This window comes from Orussus abietinus, unplaced genomic scaffold (genome assembly GCF_000612105.2).
Source record: "Orussus abietinus isolate OABI.00-Male unplaced genomic scaffold, Oabi_2.0 scaffold163, whole genome shotgun sequence".
Lineage (NCBI taxonomy): Eukaryota > Metazoa > Arthropoda > Insecta > Hymenoptera > Orussidae > Orussus > Orussus abietinus.
The window spans coordinates 151,514-172,127 of NW_019394880.1; the positions used below are offsets into that span (position 1 = coordinate 151,514).

The window sequence follows — 20,614 nt, forward strand, 5'->3', positions numbered from 1 at the left end:
ATGCGAAAACTCTGAGGAAGGTCCCTGTGCTCATGAAATTCCAATTTTCACCGAAAATAATAAATGCTATAAACAAATTTACTACAAATTTGGAATTTCATGGGTACAGGGACCTTCCATAGGGTCTCCACATTCGCGTGGTAAAGTTTCTAAGGATTCAGTACAGCTTGTTCGGAGAAAAGTTTTATTGGTAACTTGACGCCCGACAGACCACTTTCGTATCGCCTTAAAAAGTGATTCAGGGCAAAGGAGGGCTCGAGACGACTAATGTAATGGCAAGTTACGGGTGCCTTGCACACGAGACGTGCAATGATCGAAGGGTTATCATGGCATTTAAATTCCGTTACATCCTGCAGCGTTAAGGCTGCGTTATCGACCTGATGGCGATTATCTTGACATAAAATTGACCGCGTTATCTACTTGGGAATGACTCGCGTTCCGCGCTTGATATTCCGATTCGCGTCGCAGGGAATTAGGAGAATTGCAGGAAAACGATTCCAAGTCGACCGTTTGGTTGCAGTCGTCAGGAATTGGACGCAATTTTTCAGGTGTATTTGTAATCATCATGAGTTACTATTACGTATCGATACTTGTCAGAATCGAATTGAGCGACGTTTCATCCACTTAGCAGTTTCGACGTTCACCTGTGCGGTTCACCGGCACTCGGACGCAGCTGACTTTCACGCTGACACGAGCGTATCGTCGATCTGGCATTGATACACGGGAACTGAGTATCGAGGCCTGCAAAGTGGATCAAACGCGCTCGACAGAGGGGGAGAAAATTCCACTTTCTACTCAACGCCGCCATTTGATCCGTCGAAGCGTTTCCGCGTGGCGTTACCTACCTCATATTAGAGGATTATTGGATCAGCCGATTATTTATTAAGAGGACTTGAAAGTGGCCTCTGAAATTCCTTACATTGCTAAGGAAACTTTTCCTCAAACTGGATGCACCGAATCGTTCGAAATTTTATCACGTAGATATGGAGGCATTAAAAAAAAATCCTTACACCCCTGAAATTTCAATTTTCATAAATAATTTTTAAAAAGTTTTTCATGGGCGTAAAAACCTTTCTCAGAGACTTAATATTCAAGTGGTACAATTTCAAATGACTCGATACATCCAGTTCGACGTAAAAATGTATAAGTGAGATTCTTAAGCGCCACTTTGGTATCGCCTTAAAATCCCCTGAATTATATTTTTTTATGAAATTTTTCGTTCCAAAAAATATAAAGTTGCTTGTTTTGTTTCGCGGGTGTACTTTCGAACTTGTTGATCTCTCGACACTCTTACTTTCAGGCGATTTCATTTATTGGCTTTGGTTGAAAGCCGCTTGAAATCGCCGTTACGTATTCCGGCCGGCTTAACCTTAAACGGAACGCATGCGCGCTACCGGCAACGATATTGTGATCCATGTCGATTACATTCAGACTCGAGCGATGCTTATCTGTAACGAGACCTCGAAAGTGGAGACTCATTGTAACAATCGATTTCACGTATTTCGAAAATGGTTGATACGAGCCTTTCAAAGTAAACGATCAACCTTTTGCCCTCTTTTCTCAAAATTGTGAATTCCCCTCCCGACACAGCTGTCAATATAAAAACGAACGTCGGCAACGTAAGCATTTAGAAAAATCTTCTTCATCGACGTCGATCAAGTTGCTCGACGTGTTTCACTTCACCTTAAAGCTCGTCTACCGATATTGCCGACACACGTAGAAATGGCATTCCTCCGCTGCAACGTTACGCGCATTACTCAGTTCGCAGATCACGTAAACGTCCCTGAACATGCCGAGGGATTCGGCCAAGGCGCATAGACGGAACGCGCGCGTCTCGGTCAAGTGAAAGGGCAAAAAGTCGATCGATCGTGATTCACGATCGGAGAGGGGACACGCCAAAGGAAGTTTCGATGAGCGAACCGTAAAGAGGTCCGGTTCGCGACGAACCCGCCGCGGAAGGGACCCATGGGCCGATTTCTTCATCTCCCTCGGTCCTGCGGACAAAATTCAACAAACTCGCGATACGACTCGAGGGAAGCTCCCTGGAATTTCTCAATTAACTTCGCGGCCATCTCGTGGATTCCCCTCGGCAACAGATTTCGGTCACGCGAGTCCTTCGTACTCGATTATTGCCCTGAGAAAATAAAATAAGCGCTGCGCTTGTATTTATGTATTTGACGCGGAACTCTACCGAGTTTCTTAAAGGGATGCGAAAGTGGCATCCGAAGGGTCGATCGTTCGTGAAACTTTTCGCTGAATTGGGGATACGTTTCCGATTTTCCACCGTGAATGTGCAGTTTATAAAGAAGGTCCTGACACTCATGAAAATTCATTTCTCGTACCAAATTTTAAAAGTACCTGTAATCAAATTAAAAAAAAAAAAGGATTGAAATTTCTTGAGTGTCAGGACCTTCTTTGTATTTTCCATATTCACATTGTAAAGTTTAAAACGATTCGGTAAACCCAGTTCGAAGAAAAGCTTCATAAACGAAACCTCTTCGACGCCAATTTCGCATTACCTTAATTCGTCGAACCAAAGAAACATTTCTTTGACTAGTACTAAAGAAATGTACATTTTAATTTAAAGATCGGCTCAAATAAGATGTCACGATTCCGAAGAGACGTCAAATCCAATTCATTCGATTTTGAGTCAAAATTTGAACTTGCATCAATATTATAACGTTATATAAAACATCAGCATATGATTATGGAGGCCCTAAGGAAGAACGCGATACTCATGAAATTTCACTTTTCAAAGAAAAATTATGTCCTTGGTTCTAGTCTCGGACAAAAAAACACACTTTTTTTTTAAATATACACTGTATATATTTGGTAGAAAATTCCCGGAAATATGTTCTCGGATATATTTTATACCCGAAAGTTATCTGTCTCCGTATATATTTTTCTTATACACATAAATTTACTTCCTAGTCGATTGGTCCCGGTCTTGCATTCGCTCGTCACTAAACGCGATTCTCGACTTCCGTAAACCATCTTGCGACCAAGTTTCGCAATAACCTCCTGCTACGTGGACGAATTTAAATTAAGCAGCTCGATTGGCCGTCGCGGTTCACGTTATCAAGCCTCAAAGGAGAATCGCCCCTTACATCGTCCATCGACTAGTTTCAGAGTTCCTTCGAGGGGAATCGACCGTTATCCTTGCCGAGTCGTCTCCGCTTTCCTGATCCTCCCCCTCGATTCGTAACTCGATCGAGCGTTCGGATCCGCCTCGAGGTTCTCTCTTATCAAGCCCTCTTGTCGGCTCGGAAGAACCGCTCTATCGAGTTGCAATGTACTTCCGGGCTGTTTGCCGCGGTTGGTTCCGAAACTGGCTTCGGGGGAATTTCCTGCGAGCGTTTCCGAGGTAAGGGAACGGTCAGGATCAAAGGGAAACTGCCGATCGCGCGTACAAATTACAAAACGAGCTCCTTCCTGGAGAATATCAAGATGTTTCCAGGAAAAGTCGCCGTTTCCACCGTTAAGATGATGTGAATGGGTCATTATATATATAATGCTCGGTGCACTGAATCATTTGACAATTCGCTATAAGAAAAATGTACAACTGGAGGCGAATGAATTTTGGTCATATATGAACCTAGTAGACTTTTACTTATTTCTACATTTTTCGTTTAGTTGAAAGTATCTCATTTTTAATTCCCGGAAAGAAATAATTATTTCAGCCAATGAATATTTCACTTGAGCCAATTATCCGATTTTTAAATAGGCACATTTATTTGATTTCAAGTACCTCATTTTTCTCAGGGCGGCACGTGATTATGGAGACTATGAGGAAGAACGTGATATTCATGAAGTTTCATTTTTCAACAAAAATATGTGTCCTTGGCTCTAGTCTGGGATAAATAGAAAAATTTCTGTTTGAAAAATGAAATTTCACGAGCAGAAATGCTGCACTAAATTTATTCGAGTTTATTTGAATTAAATAATTTTTCTTTGAATTAACCAATATGTTTCTTTGGTACTATTCAACAAAAATATTTCTTTGGTTCAGTGAATTGTTTCTCTCAATATAATTCAGCAAAGAAATATTCTTTTGGTGCGATCACATTTTTTTCTCAGGGTACATTTTCAAACCGGGAGCATTTTTAGACCGGAGGCTTCCCTCCACGCTTTTTTGAAAACGCGTTCGTGACGAATTGAGAATTCTCGTTAGGGTCGCCGAAAACATGGTGGGGATAAGTTCGATTGGTAATCGACACTCGGTGCGTGTCAAATTCCATCAGCCCTACCTCTTTCTCTGGACCGTGGAAAATCGCCAAAAGTCACGGGAAAAAGAGTCGTCATCGGTTTTCCGGGTTTTCGGCGGTTGATGGAAAGAGCGGCTACCCGATCGAAACCGTTCCACGGTTGAAAGGTTTAATGGCGATCGCTGGTATCGCTTTGTATGTCTAGTGACGAACAAATGCAAGATCAAAACCGTGGAAGTCTTGGTCATGGTCATGGTCTCAGATTCTCGAACGTTGATCATGCATGGTCGAGTTTTGGTTTTGAACGTTCGAGTATCGATCTTACAATTTCGAGTCTTGTCCTTGCAAGTTGTAGTCTTGATCTTGCAATTATATTCACGTCTTACTCTTACACACTTAGCAAAATCGCATCGCCAAGATCGATTTTTCTCATCACTAAAAGATAGCGAGGAGCAAATTGCGAGTCCAAGACCAAGTCCAAGTTTTCTCATCACTAGGTATGCCACTCGGACCATTGGAATCTGCCCACCATCGCAGGCAAACGATACCCCTAATCCGGGTATTCCGTGAGCGTGCGAATTGACGCGTGAGATGGGTAATGGATGGTGCGGCACATTACGCGCCAGGATCCCACGACTCCCGGCCAGCGCGCGAAGCTTTAATCGAAATAGCAATTCGTTCGCAATTAGGCGCGAAATCGCAGCCTCGCAGTTGCCTGACCTCGACGGGATCGCCAAGGGCTGACCCCATCCGGGTTCTCCGCGTGGTCTCCGCAGGAACCAAGGTCGATCTCGGGTGCAATTCGAGGGCAACTCTGGTGCGATTTCGGTGCGATTTGAGTACAATTTGAATGCTATTTGGGGGGGGGGGACGATTCGGGTGCAACACAAGTGCGACTTGGGTGCAATTTAGGTGCGACTCGAGGACAATTTAGGTGCAACTTTGGGGCGATTCGGGTGAAATTTGGGTGCGATCCAAGTGCAACTCGAGTACAGCTTAAGTGCAATCCGGGTGCAACCTAAGTGCAAAGTGAATCTTCACGCAAAGTAGAAAAAATATGAATTTCTGAAACGACGGATGGAGCGTAAAGTAAAAAAAAAATTTCTAATATGGTATAATATAAAATCGAAAAAAAAATCGATCCCTTCTCGATCGATTTCGGCGAGAACGCGGCCGAAGTTTTCGAGGCGGAAATCGCGTTTTCGGGACACTGGCTCGATAATCGGCGCACTCGACCTCTTCCTGCCAGCATGAGGCTGAATTTTGCAAGTTCTCTTTTTAACCCCGTAACCGTGTAACCGGACAAAGGGGGCAATCGAATCGAAAGAATCTCGGCGTCGCGTCAGACGCTGCCACGTGCGACCCACTCGAACGTTCTTCTCTCGTGCGAGTTCTTGCTCGACGTCGGCCCTTCCGAAATAGGTTAATTGTGTATTTCCGTTGAGAGCTCGTGTAAAAACCATTTTTATCTCTTTCTGTAAAGTTATTTCTTGCACTTGGTAGCCATTTTCATAGTTTTTTAAATTTCACTAGCGTGTTCTTCCTTTGGGTCTCCATAATAACGTGTATTCATACACCTTAAGGTAATATGAAAGGGTCATTTTATACATGTAAACGCCAAATTATTTATAAAACTTTTCTCCAAACTGGATGCACCGAATCATTTGAAACTTCTGTACGCAAATATGGAGGCCCTAAGGAAGAACGCGATGCTCGTGAAATTTCATTTTTCGAAATATTTTTTTTATTAACCTAAATTAGAATCAAGATCACATTTTTTTTGTAAAAAATTAAATTTCACGAGCGTTGCGTTCTTCCTTGGGCCTTCATCATAACGTGTTAACATTTCTAATATTTCGGTGCACCTAGTTCGGAGAAAATTGTCATAAATATCTTGACGTATAATGACCCTTTCATATCACTTTATCGACACGTTATTCGCAGGGAAGGTATGTCCACTACTGTACAATCAATACCATCGACTCCTAGAGAAGTAACGACGAAGGACGAGTCGACGCACGTAGGTGCTCGTCAATTGTCATCTCGCTTTTTATGCAAATTCTCGCTGACCCATATTAACGACGCGATCCGCAAAACGACTCGTTGCTTTTATCAGGTCCAATGCCCTGCAGGATGTGACGTCACGTTGCTCCTCTGTAAGCGTTACGAGCAATTGTCACGATATGTGAGAATCAGGCTGATGGAATTTCCGCCACGTCGTATATTTCTCGAATTTACTCCCGTTTCGTCGATACGTTATCACTGAATAAAGGTCCGTTGAGATCGACCACTGCTCGATAAGCGTTAACAAATATAAATGATCCTACGACGCGGTCTACTATATACGGGGTAAAAAAATAACCCTCTTCGTTAAACAAAAGAAAAAAAAAAGCACTTTGAAAAATCGCTTCTCGTTTGGTCATTTTTCAAGTATGTTCCCGTATCCTTAAAGCAACAGAAAAAGTCAGTCGTTTATACATACTTTCTTCTAATTACATACACGGAATAATTTAAAACTTTACCACATGAAGATGTAGATTCTAAGGAAGGCCTCGATTCGCTTGTAATTTGATTCTTCCCGAAAGTCAAAGTGATTATAAACATATTGAGAAGAATAAAATTCCATGCCACCAACTGCGATTACCGTGAGATGTCTTAATTACGATTACTTAACCTCGGATTAGTGAAATTCGCGTTGCAAGGACTAAAATTAGGCTAACCGGAGGTTGATTATGGTAATCCGCTGTTAGGAAATCGGTTGATTAATTCGAATCTCGCGTTACGTAATTTTTGGTTAAGGGTTTTAACTCGAATTTTTGTGCTTTCTGGCCTTAAGGTGTTTTGAAAGTGTCATATATATATATACACAAAAAAAAATCAAAATATAAAACTTTTCTCCAAACTGGGTGTACCGAATAATCTACAACTTTAACACCATATTATGGAGATCCTTATGAATGTTTTCAAACTAACAAAATTTCATTTTTCGAAGAAAAATTTCTTTTTTTTTTGGTCCTTGCCCGGGATAAATACAAATTTTTGGTTTAGAAAAATTAAATTTCGAGAGTTTCAAATTATTCGATGCATCCAGTTTGGGGAAAAATTTTATAAATATTTTTACTTTTTCGTACATATATGACACTTTTACATTACACGTTAAGACGCGATGGCCGACGACAGGACGTCGTGGCACCGCCAAAATCGTCATTTCGAGCGTCACCTCTATGGATCATCTTTCACCCTGCTCCATTTCCCACGGTGTTTGCTTTTCCCCGTGACCGCTTCGCTCCCATAAGGCGTAACGACTTCCGCCCCCTGGATCGCTGCCGCAATCTAGAGTACAGCAGAGCGTCAGGATCCGCTCGAGACTCGTCCCAGCACGCGAGGTTAGGTTAGGCGCCTTCATGGTCACCTTCTCTTCTCTTCCCTTCTTTTGGACCCCTCAAAATTACGCCGATTACGCGCTTATCTGGCCGGGCAAAGATCGGCCGCGTCGCGACGCCATCGGCAATCCTTTCCGGCGGGGTCAGAATACAAAGGACGCCCTTAATCCGAAAAAATGTGCCCTTTGTATGACAAACCCCAGGGTCGGTGTTCCTCGTTTTTCCACGTCCCTTAAAGGCTAGTTTACGATCGGCGGTCGATTCATGGGGATAGGACCCCGTAGGACCCCATAGGACATGAGACCCTAGGGACCCTATGCGACTCTGCGAGTTACCTTTACTGGGGTAACTCTAATGCAGTAGAATACTCAAATTATGAATTTTAAATGGAAGATTTTTTAAAATTAAAATATGGGGTTAAGGTGATATGAAAGGGTCTTCCTAAATATATTAAAACGTCAAAATATGTACAAAACTTTTCTCTAAACTCGGCGCACCGAATAATTTGAAACTTTAACCCATAATCTATGGTGGTCCTAATATAGGTCTTGAAACTCGCGAAATTTCATTTTTGGGAAAAAAGAATTTTTTTTGGATCTTGTCCGGAGTAAATTCTTTTTTCGAAAAATCAAATCTCGCGAGTTTCGACACGTAGAATATATAAACGTGTTATTATTAAATTGGTAGCAACTTTAACAAGTTTGGGTGAAATAATTATTCTTTGAGTTAACGAAATATTTATTTTTGTACTATTCGAAGAAAGATTTCATTGGTTCCATGAATCTTTTTTTTTCGGTACGGTATCCGTTTTTTGGTGCAACTGAAATCGGAAAAAAAGAGAGAAGGGATTAGTCAGTTGAAAAAACCGAGGGGGAATAAAGAATAAGGGGGCGAGGGGGATGGAAAAACGAAATTGGAAACGCGAAAGAGAAAGACAGGAGGGAGGGAAATGGTATGGTCGTTTCATGGCGGGGGGTTGGATGAAAGTGACTTTTTCGTAACTTGTTTACGTCCGCCTCCATTGTCGTCGCGACAACGAGACAAGGACGCGTTCGTTGTTGAAACATTTGCATAATTTGTTTTTCACGTCGGTCCAGTCTCCTGGGCCGATCGATGTATCGATTCCGAAGAAATGCCGGCAGTCGAGTTTCCCCTCCAACATCCGAATTCGCTTAAAAATGATTTACAACAGGGTAACAATTTTCTGTAACACAAACATTTTCTTACAAATTCCCTGAAAGAAAAACCCGGTTAAACTACATTTAACTTGTTTTCATTGTTAAAAAGGGATTCAAACACCTTGTATAGGGAAATTAAATTGTGTCGAGTTTTTCCGCAACATTGAAATTAAATATAATTTACAGCACGCTAACAATTGTCTGTAACGTGTGGTTTTTCTAAGCGAATTTTATTTTATAGTGAAACTAACTTATATTCTGAACTGCAACGTGTTTTCACAGTTTCTACATATAATATCACAAAAATATGAATTTTACATGCCGATAGTATTTTTTTTTCATTGTTTTGAATAGATGTGTTATCACTAAAACTGTTTGCAGTATTCAATTTAAGTCGAAACTAATTTGATCAAGGATTGGAGGTGGATTCAGAGAGCTGGAATGTACTTTATATACTTTCTTGTACAGAGTACATGTCTTCAGGGAAAAGCTCGAGTCTTTGGGGCCGTTAAATCGTGATGAAATACTCGATGTAAACGGGAAAGAGCACGCGAGCTCGTTGATACGCGGAAGCACTCAAGGTCGGCGACATCGGCTCGTTGACGGAAACGATTGACGGGACTTCATCATTAATACTCATCGAGTCATGAAAATCGCGATCCGTCGATCATCATCAACCATACCGTCTCGTAGAGGTCTCACCTACCGCGTTAGGGCCCCATTTCATATTTTCAACGCGTCATACGGCGAACAAATAAAAAATTCTCATTGGTTGCTGAACGTCACCGTTATGACGTACTTTCGTTATAAGCACAACAGTTTCTGCCGTAGAGAAGTTCAAGTGTACTGAACTTTACAATGTATATTTCACGTATACGACAAATTTATTTCAAGGTATATTTACGTATACAATATATTTTTTTTCAAGATGGGTTTATATATACAATACATTTTTTTTGGTACGTATTCACATATACAACAAATTCTTTTAGGGTATATTTTACGTATACGACGAATCTTACTTAAAGTATATTTCACGTATACGACGAACGTAAAGACGTCTATCGTACAATGATCGTCGTTGTCGGACAAACAAAACTCCTTACGCGTTATAGCTCAGACTCGAGATTGGTCCCCTGTTTCCACGCGAGAAATTCTCGGATCGAATCGAGCGTAAATAGAAGATGACTTCCGTTCGGTCGTTTCCGTGTTCCTCGGGTTCGGTGACACACGTCTCGCTTATTTAAAGCCCGACACGAACGCGACTCGGAACTCTCTCGTTGCGCCCGATAATTCTCCCGCCTCGTACCGGAGACGTCTCGCTTCGATTTCTACGAGGAATCCCTCTCCACTCTCTGGATCTTTAAATAAAGTCCCTATCCCCGTGAAACGCGGCTCGATCGGCCCTGAAATCTCGCCCGACGCTCTTTAGCACGACGAACTTAAGCTCGTCACACACCTTACATTAATGTGATACGAAAGTGGAGTCTCGTTTATTATGAAACCTTTCTCCCAACTGGGTGTACCGAATCGTTTCAAACTTTACAACGTGAACATGGAGGCTGTAAGAAAAGTTTTGACGCCCTTTAATTTGATTTAAAATAATTTGTTCATAGATATTTTCAAAATTTTCTATGAAAAATGAAATTTCATGAGTATGGAGACCTTCCTTATAGCCTCCATATTCAAGTTATAAAGTTTGAAAAGAATCGGTATACCCAGTTCGGAGAAAAGTTCCGTAAACGAGATCTCTTTCACCTTAAGGCGATGTGAAACCCTTCAAACTAATCGCTTCTAATTTTTATTTCACTTCTTTCAAAGGGTATTCCACCAAACTGGCTGAAATTGTAATACATGACCTATGAGTACCTAAGGAAAGTGTTTATACTTTCTTTATCTTGATTTTCATACGAAATTTTTTGGTTTAGCTGAACTTCTTTTGAAAATTAAAAAAATTCAAAGTGCATAATATAGCTGAGAAATCGAAAGGCTGTTCCGGTCGTTTATGAGTATCGTCATTTTACTTTTCTTTGGTAAAGAACCACGAATCGAACGTGGAAACATGACGTATGGCTTCGCCCTCGCAAATGTTCCACCGATCGATCGATTCCAAAGAACGCGTCGGTGAAAAACTGGGACGCATCCATATCTCGAAGGAGGGAACCTACGTGAACGATGGCTACGTGAATAATGTAACGAGAACGTCGCTGACGTATGCGCGTAAACTATGCGAATGCTTTCTCACCACGATCCATCCTGTTACGGAGATCACCGATAACGCCTTCTCTATGCTTAATCAAAAGTGCGTTTCATGTTCCGGAATGGGAATTCATTGCTTCGCAATTCTAAGTCACGGGAACGTTTTTCTAAATTCAGCGAGTACAGATTCAAAAAATACGTAAGATATACGTGAAAAATATATTGAAAATACATTAAAAATGGAGAAATATATTTGTAAGTTCTCCAATATGCATATACAGTAGTCCTCCAAGCAGGTTTTTCATACATTTATTTCCCCTTAATAAATAATCAACTTTAAGTATAATTTTAAGGCGTCTGAGGTAACCTAACCCGTTAACCCTAAACCATTTTTTTAATTTGTTCTAAAGAATGATATTTCATAGGTGTCAAGACTTTCCTTATAGCCGTCGTTGTAATGTTTGAAACGATTCGGTGCACCCAGTTCGGAGAAAAGTTTCACGAACGATTGGCCCTTCAGATGCCACATTCGCGTCCCCTTAAGGTGATATGAAAGTGTGATGTACACATACCAAAAAGTCAAAATATTTATAAAACTTTTCTCCAAATTGGGTGCACCAAATTATCTAAAACTTTAACACGTGATTATGGAGGCTCTAAGGAAGAACGCGCTGCCCGTGAAATTTCATTTTTCGAAAAAAAAAATATCTTTTTCCGACTTTTGTCCGAGATAAGTAGACAATTTTTTTCGAAAGAAAAAATTTCATGAGCTGCGCGTTATTCTTTAGGGCCTCCATAATCACGTGTTAAAATTTCAGATAATTCGGTGCACCCAGTTTGGAGAAAAGTTTTATAGATATTTTGACTTTTTGTTATGTATATATTGCACTTTCATATCACCTTAAGGGTTAGGCGAGTTCGCTGGAGGTTTTGTAGCACGCCTAGGTTGACCGATAACGTTGTATAGTGAATATTGGCGAAAGGAAAAATGTTCGTTCGACTAGGTGGCGTGGAAAGCGGCGCTCCGGCATCGTGCGTCACGCAATCACGCCTTGCTCGATAAGAACTGGAGCACCACTTGTGCGTGCACACCGGTCGAGTCACGAAACCCCATGAATCGAACACACGAGCCACTCACCATGAAATAATTAAAGCAGACCGAGTCGGAGCCGGTTGCTGAATCAGCCTTAACCTAAACTTCCCCCGCCGACATCCTAGCCAGCGCTCAGAAATACGACGCCCTTAATTGCGCCCATAATTCATGCTTTAGGCAGTTTACGTACTTTACTCAAATTACTGAAATGAAATCGTCCCTCGAGACCCGTAGTCCGAATTGTCGACGCTCTGGTCCCTCTTCTAATCTTCTTGAAATCGGATTAAGGCCTCCCTTGCACCGATATGACTAATTAAGGCGATATGAAATAGGCACCGATCATTCATGAAACTTATCTGCGTGCACCGAATCGTTTCAAACCTTACAACATGAATATAAAGGCTATAAAGAAGGTCCCGACACTCATGCAATTTCATTTTCATGAACAATTGTTAAAATGTCTGTAAATATACTTTTTTTTAAACTGAAATTTCGTGGGTGTTAGAATCTTTCTTATAGCCTTAATATGCACGTTGTAAAGTTCCAAACGATTCGGTACACGGAGAAAAGATTCATAAAGGAGACCTCTTTGACGCCACCTTAACGCTAAAGGACACCAATAACCTTAAAGGACACCAAATTCGATGTTAAGTCCCGTTGACTTCCACGTTGTTCACTAGAAATATTCCTAACACATGCGGAGGAAAAAAGGAAAATAGTCAACCGTAAATGCGGAAGTCGTTTCGAAATGGTCAGAACTCCCATACGCCGAAATTTCCATGCAGCTTCGCACGTGCGACTATGCAAATCACCGTGCAAAGGCTCCACTCCTAATTAACGCTCCTAGGAATGGCGAGGAGTACTTTTTTTTTTTTTTTCGAATAGTATGCTAATGTTCAGCCATTTAACCCTTGAACTCGTATTTATTCTCGACGATGCCGGGATCTACGATGCTCCCTCGAAAACGTGCGAGCGTTGAGGTTAACTACGGTCTTTGCTGCGGTTACCGTTAAGGCTTTAACATATACTTGCATAACGATTCCCATAAGCATGGCATAAGAAACTGGCCGATCAAATTGCGGAATGAGAGACACCATTTTGAAATTCATAAGCGGTCTGAAAATTCCTTATATGGGAGTTTTTGAATTTACGGAATAAGTTTATGGAAAATTCCATAAACTTCGATGCTTTATGGTCACGTAAATCGATATATACGTGAAAAAGTGTTTTGTTCGGCATACACCTTTGACGTCATCAACTTCCTTCTCTGTTTTGCCTATTACGACGTAGGGATTTGGAAAATGGCCCTGAATTTTTTCAAATTTTGTGAAAATTTATAATGAAAATAATTAGGTCTGGACCAGAAATACCCACACTGAGAAAAAAAACATTGATTGAACCAAAGAAATATTTCTTTGAATAGTACCAAAGAATAATCATTTGACTGAAATGAACTAAAATAAATTGTCACAATTCCAAAGAAACGTTGTATCCAATTGATTAGAGTTTATTTCAGTGAAATAATTATTCTTTGAATTAAAGAAATATTTCTTTGGTTCGAGGACATTTTTTTTTCTGTATGCCGGAAAGTAACAAGTGCGGTAAATATAACTGATCCACATTACCGTGGTATGAAACTCTCCCTTGATACAAAGTCTTCAGATTTTCCATATGAATAATCACGACGACCCTCGAACATTACATACAGGATCGAGGCCCAGATAATAACGGGGAAAAGAAAGGGAAGAAAGGCGTAAAGTGCTCATGCATCGAAGAGACTCTTGAGAAATACGACGAGCCGTCTCGAGTTTTTAGCGTCACCAGGGATCAAGACGAGGCCGCTTCCACCGATCGCCAGCGAACCATGTAAAACTCAAGCTCTGTTATTTTCAGGGTGAACAGTCTCCCGAGAGACCGGAAAACCATTCCGTCATCTTTCTCAGAGATTGCCGGAGATGGTTCTGGGTCGGGGAGCAAATAAACGCGGACATACTCCGAAGTGCATTTCCGAAAACTCTGGACGTGAAACCGGAGGCGTTTTCGGCGCGAACGCAGCCATTAGCCCGATTCTATTCCCGACGACGGTTCCCCTCTTATCAACAGTAAATGTCACAATTCCTATTTTAAGATGATATGAAAGGTCAGCCTATATATATCTGAGAGGTCAAATCGTTCATGAAAGTATTCTTCGAATTGAGTGTGCCGATTCGTCTTAACTTTTACCACGTGAATATAGAGGCCCCAAAGTAGGCCCTGAAACTCATGCACTTTAATTTTTTTATGCAAAATTTATTTATTTATCATGAACTAGAACCAACCTGGCGTGGTGGGTGCACGTTTCCGATGTTTGAAGCTTTTTGAAGGCTTAGAGTCGAAAATGGGGAACTTCGGGGACCTAGCTCGAACAATTTAGAATACTATAGAAATGGAATATTACGGAGTCAAATGGGAAAAAATGGAAAATACTTTCATGAACGATTGCAAGAGAATGCTGACTTGTCCCGGGGGTAACGCATGTTTTTAGGGCAAAAATTTAGTTGCAGCTAAACGTCGCAGATGGCACCATTGGTCCATTAGAGTATATAAAAAATCATAAATTCACGGGATTCCGACAGTTTTACGTCTATCTCTTTGACATTACTTAATCGAAATGACGTATGTAACGCTTCATTTCGTATAAATCTCAACGTAGACTGTAAAGGACTTCAACATAAATATTAATGTCGATAACGTGTCGCGCCAGCTTATGTTACCACTTAAGTATACAAAATGGCATCACCACCAAAAAGGATATAGCTGAATTTTATTTTATCGACGTCGATTAAATTTCTCAGCGCCTTTTATATCACCTTTACACTATTTACTTAGTTCTCGTACAAATGGCCATATATGCAGCAAATAATCATTTCTGTCACAGGTATACCGACTGAAACCGTCAAGACAAAGCATGAAATCGCGAGCAAGCCCGTTATAGGTTATGTTCCTTTCACCCGAAGCCTCGCTCTTAATTCGCTTCAAATTGACGCGCACTTACGGTGTATTTCGTTGGGTTAACCTGCATTTAAGCATCGTTAGTTACTTTCCCTTTTGTGGAGGGTGTATTTACGTTTTTTTTTGGTTTTTAAAGTAATATTAATGTAGGTCAGCGATTCAGGGAACAGAATGCGCCGTTAGAGATTGGTGTTCGGTATTTCCGATGGCGATCGATGCTTATTATTAATAATTGGCAGAAGAAAAGTATCACGAAGCAATTACACGCTGCAAGTACTGTGGACGGTAAAGTAAGCACGAGATAAAGAAACCACTCTCGGAATTTCGTTCTAACCGTAATTACGTTACATAACCTCATTAGTTATCCGAAGATCCATTTCGGCAGGGAGTGAAGCGCGTTTCGTTTCTACACGAAGGAATGAAATCGTTCAATTAGCGCTCCTTTGAAAGTGAGTTAAATTAGCGAAAGGAATATTGCTCACGTCGAGGAATCCGACAGGCGGAAACGTTTCTTCGACTCGACTTTCTGCCCCAATCGTAATTAAGGTGATGTGAAAGAAGCATTTGAGAGGACTCGTTTATGAAACTTTTCATCAAACTGGATGCACCAAATAGTTTCAAATCTGAATATGGAGGATACTAGGAAGGTCCCGTCACCTATGAATGTACAATTTCTGTAAAATTTGTTTATAGACATTTTCAAAATGTTTTGTAGAAAATCAAATCTTATGGATATCGGGATCTTCCTTATAGCCTCTATATTCACATTGTAAAATTTGAAACGATTCGATATATCTAATTCGGAGAAAGCCACTTTCATATCCTCTTAAAGGACCAAAAATTGTCTTCGGCAAAGGAAGGGGACAAACGCTAGAAACTAACCTAACCTAACTTTTGCGTTCCGTTCTAGTGAAATCGCGAAACATCGATCCTCTTTACTGGTTACATGATGGTCCTCTTTTCTCGACAGTGTTTAATTACGACGGACGGTTCGATTAATCGATCGGTGATCGATATTCACCATTTCCTGGATGGCAAAGTGGAGCCATCCAGGATGGTTCTCGGTAGCGAGTCCAATGAAATCCTCATCGGGAGAAGTCGATCCAATTAGTGGACGGAGACATGGGACCACGGGGTCATGGGAAACGATTACGGAAACGAGCTAGGTATTCGACATTACTAATGGATGTGCGAGCGAGACACTAACGAATTCAAGGAACGCCGATTAGTATTTCTAATTTATACACGCACACTTTTCGAATCGCTGGAGTCACTCGTCGTTGGAATGGAGATCACGTTCTAAATGAAAAAAAGGAATTCTTTTGATAAAGTCATTTTGTCTTCCTCTTATCGATGAAATTAATTGCAATTGATTGAATGGAGCTGGAAATAATTTTCGACGATCTTTAATTTTCTTCAACTTGGCTTCGCTAACTTTTTATTATTTATTATCATTTAATTTTCTATGTATAAATGTCTTGGAATAAAAAGACCGATTCACTTTAAAAATTACAGATTTATAGTGAATCTAACGTTTTCTCCTAAAACTCCGTCGGCTATCAATAAACTCACAATTTTATCAACTTAAAACAATCATTATTCACCATTAACCCTTTGCGATCGGTTGCCGCCACAGTGGCGGCATTTTCGGAGTGTCGTAGAAGTCGGCGTCGCCACCCTGACGATATGATCTTATTCAATCACTTAAGGAAAAATAAATCCGAAAAGCTAAATTTGCTCCGACTATTTGGTACTCCCATCAGAGAAATTTGCCGATCACAAAGGGTTAGTCATTTTTACATCAAGTATTAACCCATTTGCATCATTAGCGTACATATATGCTCAGTTTTCCTGGTCACTACCACCGGAGCGTATATGTACGCTCAATTTTTCTGGTCACTATCATTCAGCCTGAAATTTGGTGATAAGGACCCTCTTTTTCATACTTCCTTATGATGTAAATGGGTTAAATCATTTAAATGAAATACAAAATGTTATCTAAAAAGCGATGTAACCTTCATTAACATTTTTAATACCGGAAGCCAATTTTGTGCATGACATTTTTTTTTAAACAAAATCCTTGAATTTTGAGGACTAGTCTTCTCGTTACGCGATCAGCGATACTCGTCACATAATCGGCAATATTTGCCGCGCAAAATTCATCGCGCGATCGGCACTGTTCGTCACACAATTGTTGATATTCATTGCACGATCGTCAATTCTCGTCGTATGATCGGCAATACTCGTCACACGATTGGAAATACTCATCACGCAATCGGCAATATTCGTTGCGCGATCATCAATACTCGTCGTACGATCGGCAATACTCGTCACGTGATCGGCAATATTCGTCGCTCGATCGTCAATACTCGTGGTACGATCGGCAATACTCGCCATACTATCGACAATACTTGACTTTCGATCGGCACTTTCCGTCGTCAAATCGCGATTCCGCCTCGTGGGGCTCGATTCGACGCCGATCTTGCTCGGTGCAGCTGCACTCGTTGCACCTGCAGATATCGGCCGCCCTTTCCCGGTGACCGATGGTCAGGCTTTCGAGTGACTCGCATCTGCCGCGGCGACGCGTTCCCGGCGCCGTTCCAATTACCTCTAATTATCGACGCCACGTCGTTATTACCAGAGCGGAATACCGTTCTAGGGGTGAGACACATAACGCCACGGTCGACCCATGTCGTCTCTTTTTCTCGCGTCATTTAAGTCTCCCGATAATTCGCGACGCGTGCCATTGTCCTTCCTTCTAGTCCTCTTCCCTTCGTTATAAAAATTACCTCCGTTGTAATATTCATTCGCGATCGCCCGAGATAATCCCAATTACGCTTGCACCTCTCTTCGCGTTTCCGCAGCGACAAGATCGCGGCTTTTTCCGCCGTCACTTTCTTAGTATTAGGTACCATTAAGGCGACATGAAAGCGGCGTTTGAGCGGTCTTTATGACAGTTTTCTCTCTGCTGGGTATACCGAATCGTTTGAAATTTTACCACGCGAATGTGGAGGCCATAAGAAAGGTCCCACACCCATGGAATTTCATCGTTTATAAAAAATATTACATCTGTATTTTTTGTAAGAGAACATTTTTGGTTCTAAATGAACATTCAAGGATGTCGGAACCTTCCTCAAGGCCTCTATATTCACAAGATAGATTTTTCAAACGATTCAGTACGCCCATTTAGAAGAAGTTTCATATTTAGACTCCTTAGCCGCCACTTTCATATTACCTTAAACATTCACGCTTGTGCTTGTGCCGAATTTCCCGAGAAACTACTCGACAAAGTAAAAGCGGCCGTTAAAGTAACCGAGTTGTCTCGTGTCCCGGATGGCTCGTTACGAAAACGTCGACGGGCTTCGATCGGTATCGCTTAGCAGCCGTCGTGTTCTGGGAAATTAATGGAAACCGACCATTCCGAAAAAGGGTCTCCGGTTTTCGACGAGTCGATAGGGTGAAACTGTCGCTGCGAAGCGGACAAACCTCGATTCGTCGCGAAGGTTCCATTTCCGCTCGCCGAGACGGCGCCATGTTTTTTTTCTTTTTTTCTTTCCAACGATCGGGAACACGTTCGAAATTTCGAAACTTCGAACTCGTGTTTCTTTTTCCCTATGGCCGTGTTTCGTGTTTACTTTGGCGAATCGTGTGCAGAGCATTTTAATTGCCGAGTGTGCGTTAACGACTCGTAAACAATTTGCGTGTAATCGAGCCCGCGGTACGCTTACGCTCGATTACGCCGTTGACTTAGCTCGAGATTGTAGGTTATGTCCTGGTAACGGTAATTTCGATCCCACGCTCCTTATGTAATGATACTGACCTATCTTCCAACGGTATACATCTTCCACTCGTATCGAGATAAATTCGGTTTTTGCGAAGGTTCCGAACTTTCTTTCCATTTTTTTTTTTTTCGTCAAATTAAGGTGGTATGAAAGGGTCTTTTTATATGTATCGAAACGTCAAAGTATTTATACAACATTCCTCCAAACTGCGAGCACCCAGTCGTTTGAAATCTCGGCACATAATTACGTAGACCTTAAGAAAGAACGCAATGCTCATGAAATTTCATTTTTAGAAAAAAAAAACATTTTTATCCCGGACAAAAACAAAAAACTTTGTTTTTTCGAAAAATGAAATTTCATGAGCATCACGTTCTTTCTTAATCCTACGTAATCACGTGCTGAAGTTTCAAACGATTCGGTGCACCCAGTTTAAAGAGGAGTTTTATAAATATTTTTATGTATATAAAATGACCCTTTCATAACACCTTAAAGGTTTTTCATCAATTTTCTTTGAACTAAATGTATCGAATTGTTTGAAATTTTTCAATTTACTAATACAGGCTCTCAGGAAGGTCCTTGCACCCACGAAATTTCAAATTTGTAAAAGAATGTTGCACTTTCATAAATATTTTACAAAATCGTATAAAGTTTATAGACATTTTCAAAAATCGCGATTAATGTGAGTTATTATTACATTTTTTTTTTGTTTTATTATGTACGTATGTAATTTTATCGCATTCCTTTCGGGTTACAAATTGTTTTATTATAACATTTCAATTTTTATGCGTACAATTAATTGAACCGAATTAAACGACGCATCGTTTAGCTCTAGCTCTATTTTGTCCCCCAAGGTGATGTAACTTTAGGCAATTTAACTCTAATGCTCGGCATCTGGTGCTCAATTAGCGCTGCAAGAATGGAATAAAAAGAGGGCCATTGTTAAAATTCGTGCCGTTGCATTACTAACAAAATATTAATCGCGCACCGTGGTGCCAACTACTGGCGAATTAAGAGGAAGAAAGCGAACCAAATGGCCGACATTTTGAGTTTCCGCGCCAGTTGGGAGTGCATTGTCCGGAATCAGCTGATGTTTCTGGTGGCGAAACGAGACGTCATATGGTTCCATTTAATACAGGGACAGGAGAGTAATAACCATTCGTGCCGTCCGAAATGCGCCTTTCACGTTGAAAAGCATACAATCGTTTATTCTCTGTAAACGTATAATAAATGCGATGACAATTTCCTGGAATCATTCCGACAATTTCCCTTCGATTACTGGAAAAAGATTCAACGCGTTCGTTTAATTGAACGCCTCGTTTAAGGTGATATGAAAGTGGGAAAAGTCAGTCGTTCGTGAAACTTTTCTCCGAACTGAATGTACCGATTCGCTTTAAACTTGACAACGTGAATTTGGAGGCTATAATAAAGGTCCTAACACCCATGAAATTTTATTTTTAATAAACCATTTTTTAAATATCTATAAACAAAATTCTTAAAAAATTAAATTTTCATGGGTGCCAGGACCTTCATTATAGGCTCCATATTCGGGTTATAAAGTTTGAAACGAATTGGCACGTCCAGTACGGAGAAAAATTTTTAAAATATTTTAACTTTTTGATGTACATGCCACTTTCATCACACCTTAATGACACCGACGCATCCGACGGTATTCGAAGCCCCGGTAATTCGTGCTGCACCCCAGGGTCAGGCCAGCCGTCGCCATTATTCAATGTCTGTTGATAATGGACGAGCCAGTGGGTTGTTGCATCTATTTTGCATGTCG

The 20,614-nt window shown here is 40.9% G+C and overlaps 1 protein-coding gene across 10 annotated transcripts in view; it reads left to right on the plus strand.

Moving 5' to 3' along the window:
• The window catches only part of LOC105694288 (disabled homolog 2-interacting protein), a 142,878-nt gene that overhangs the window by 92,072 nt on the left and 30,192 nt on the right, over positions 1–20,614 (plus strand). The window lies entirely within an intron of this gene.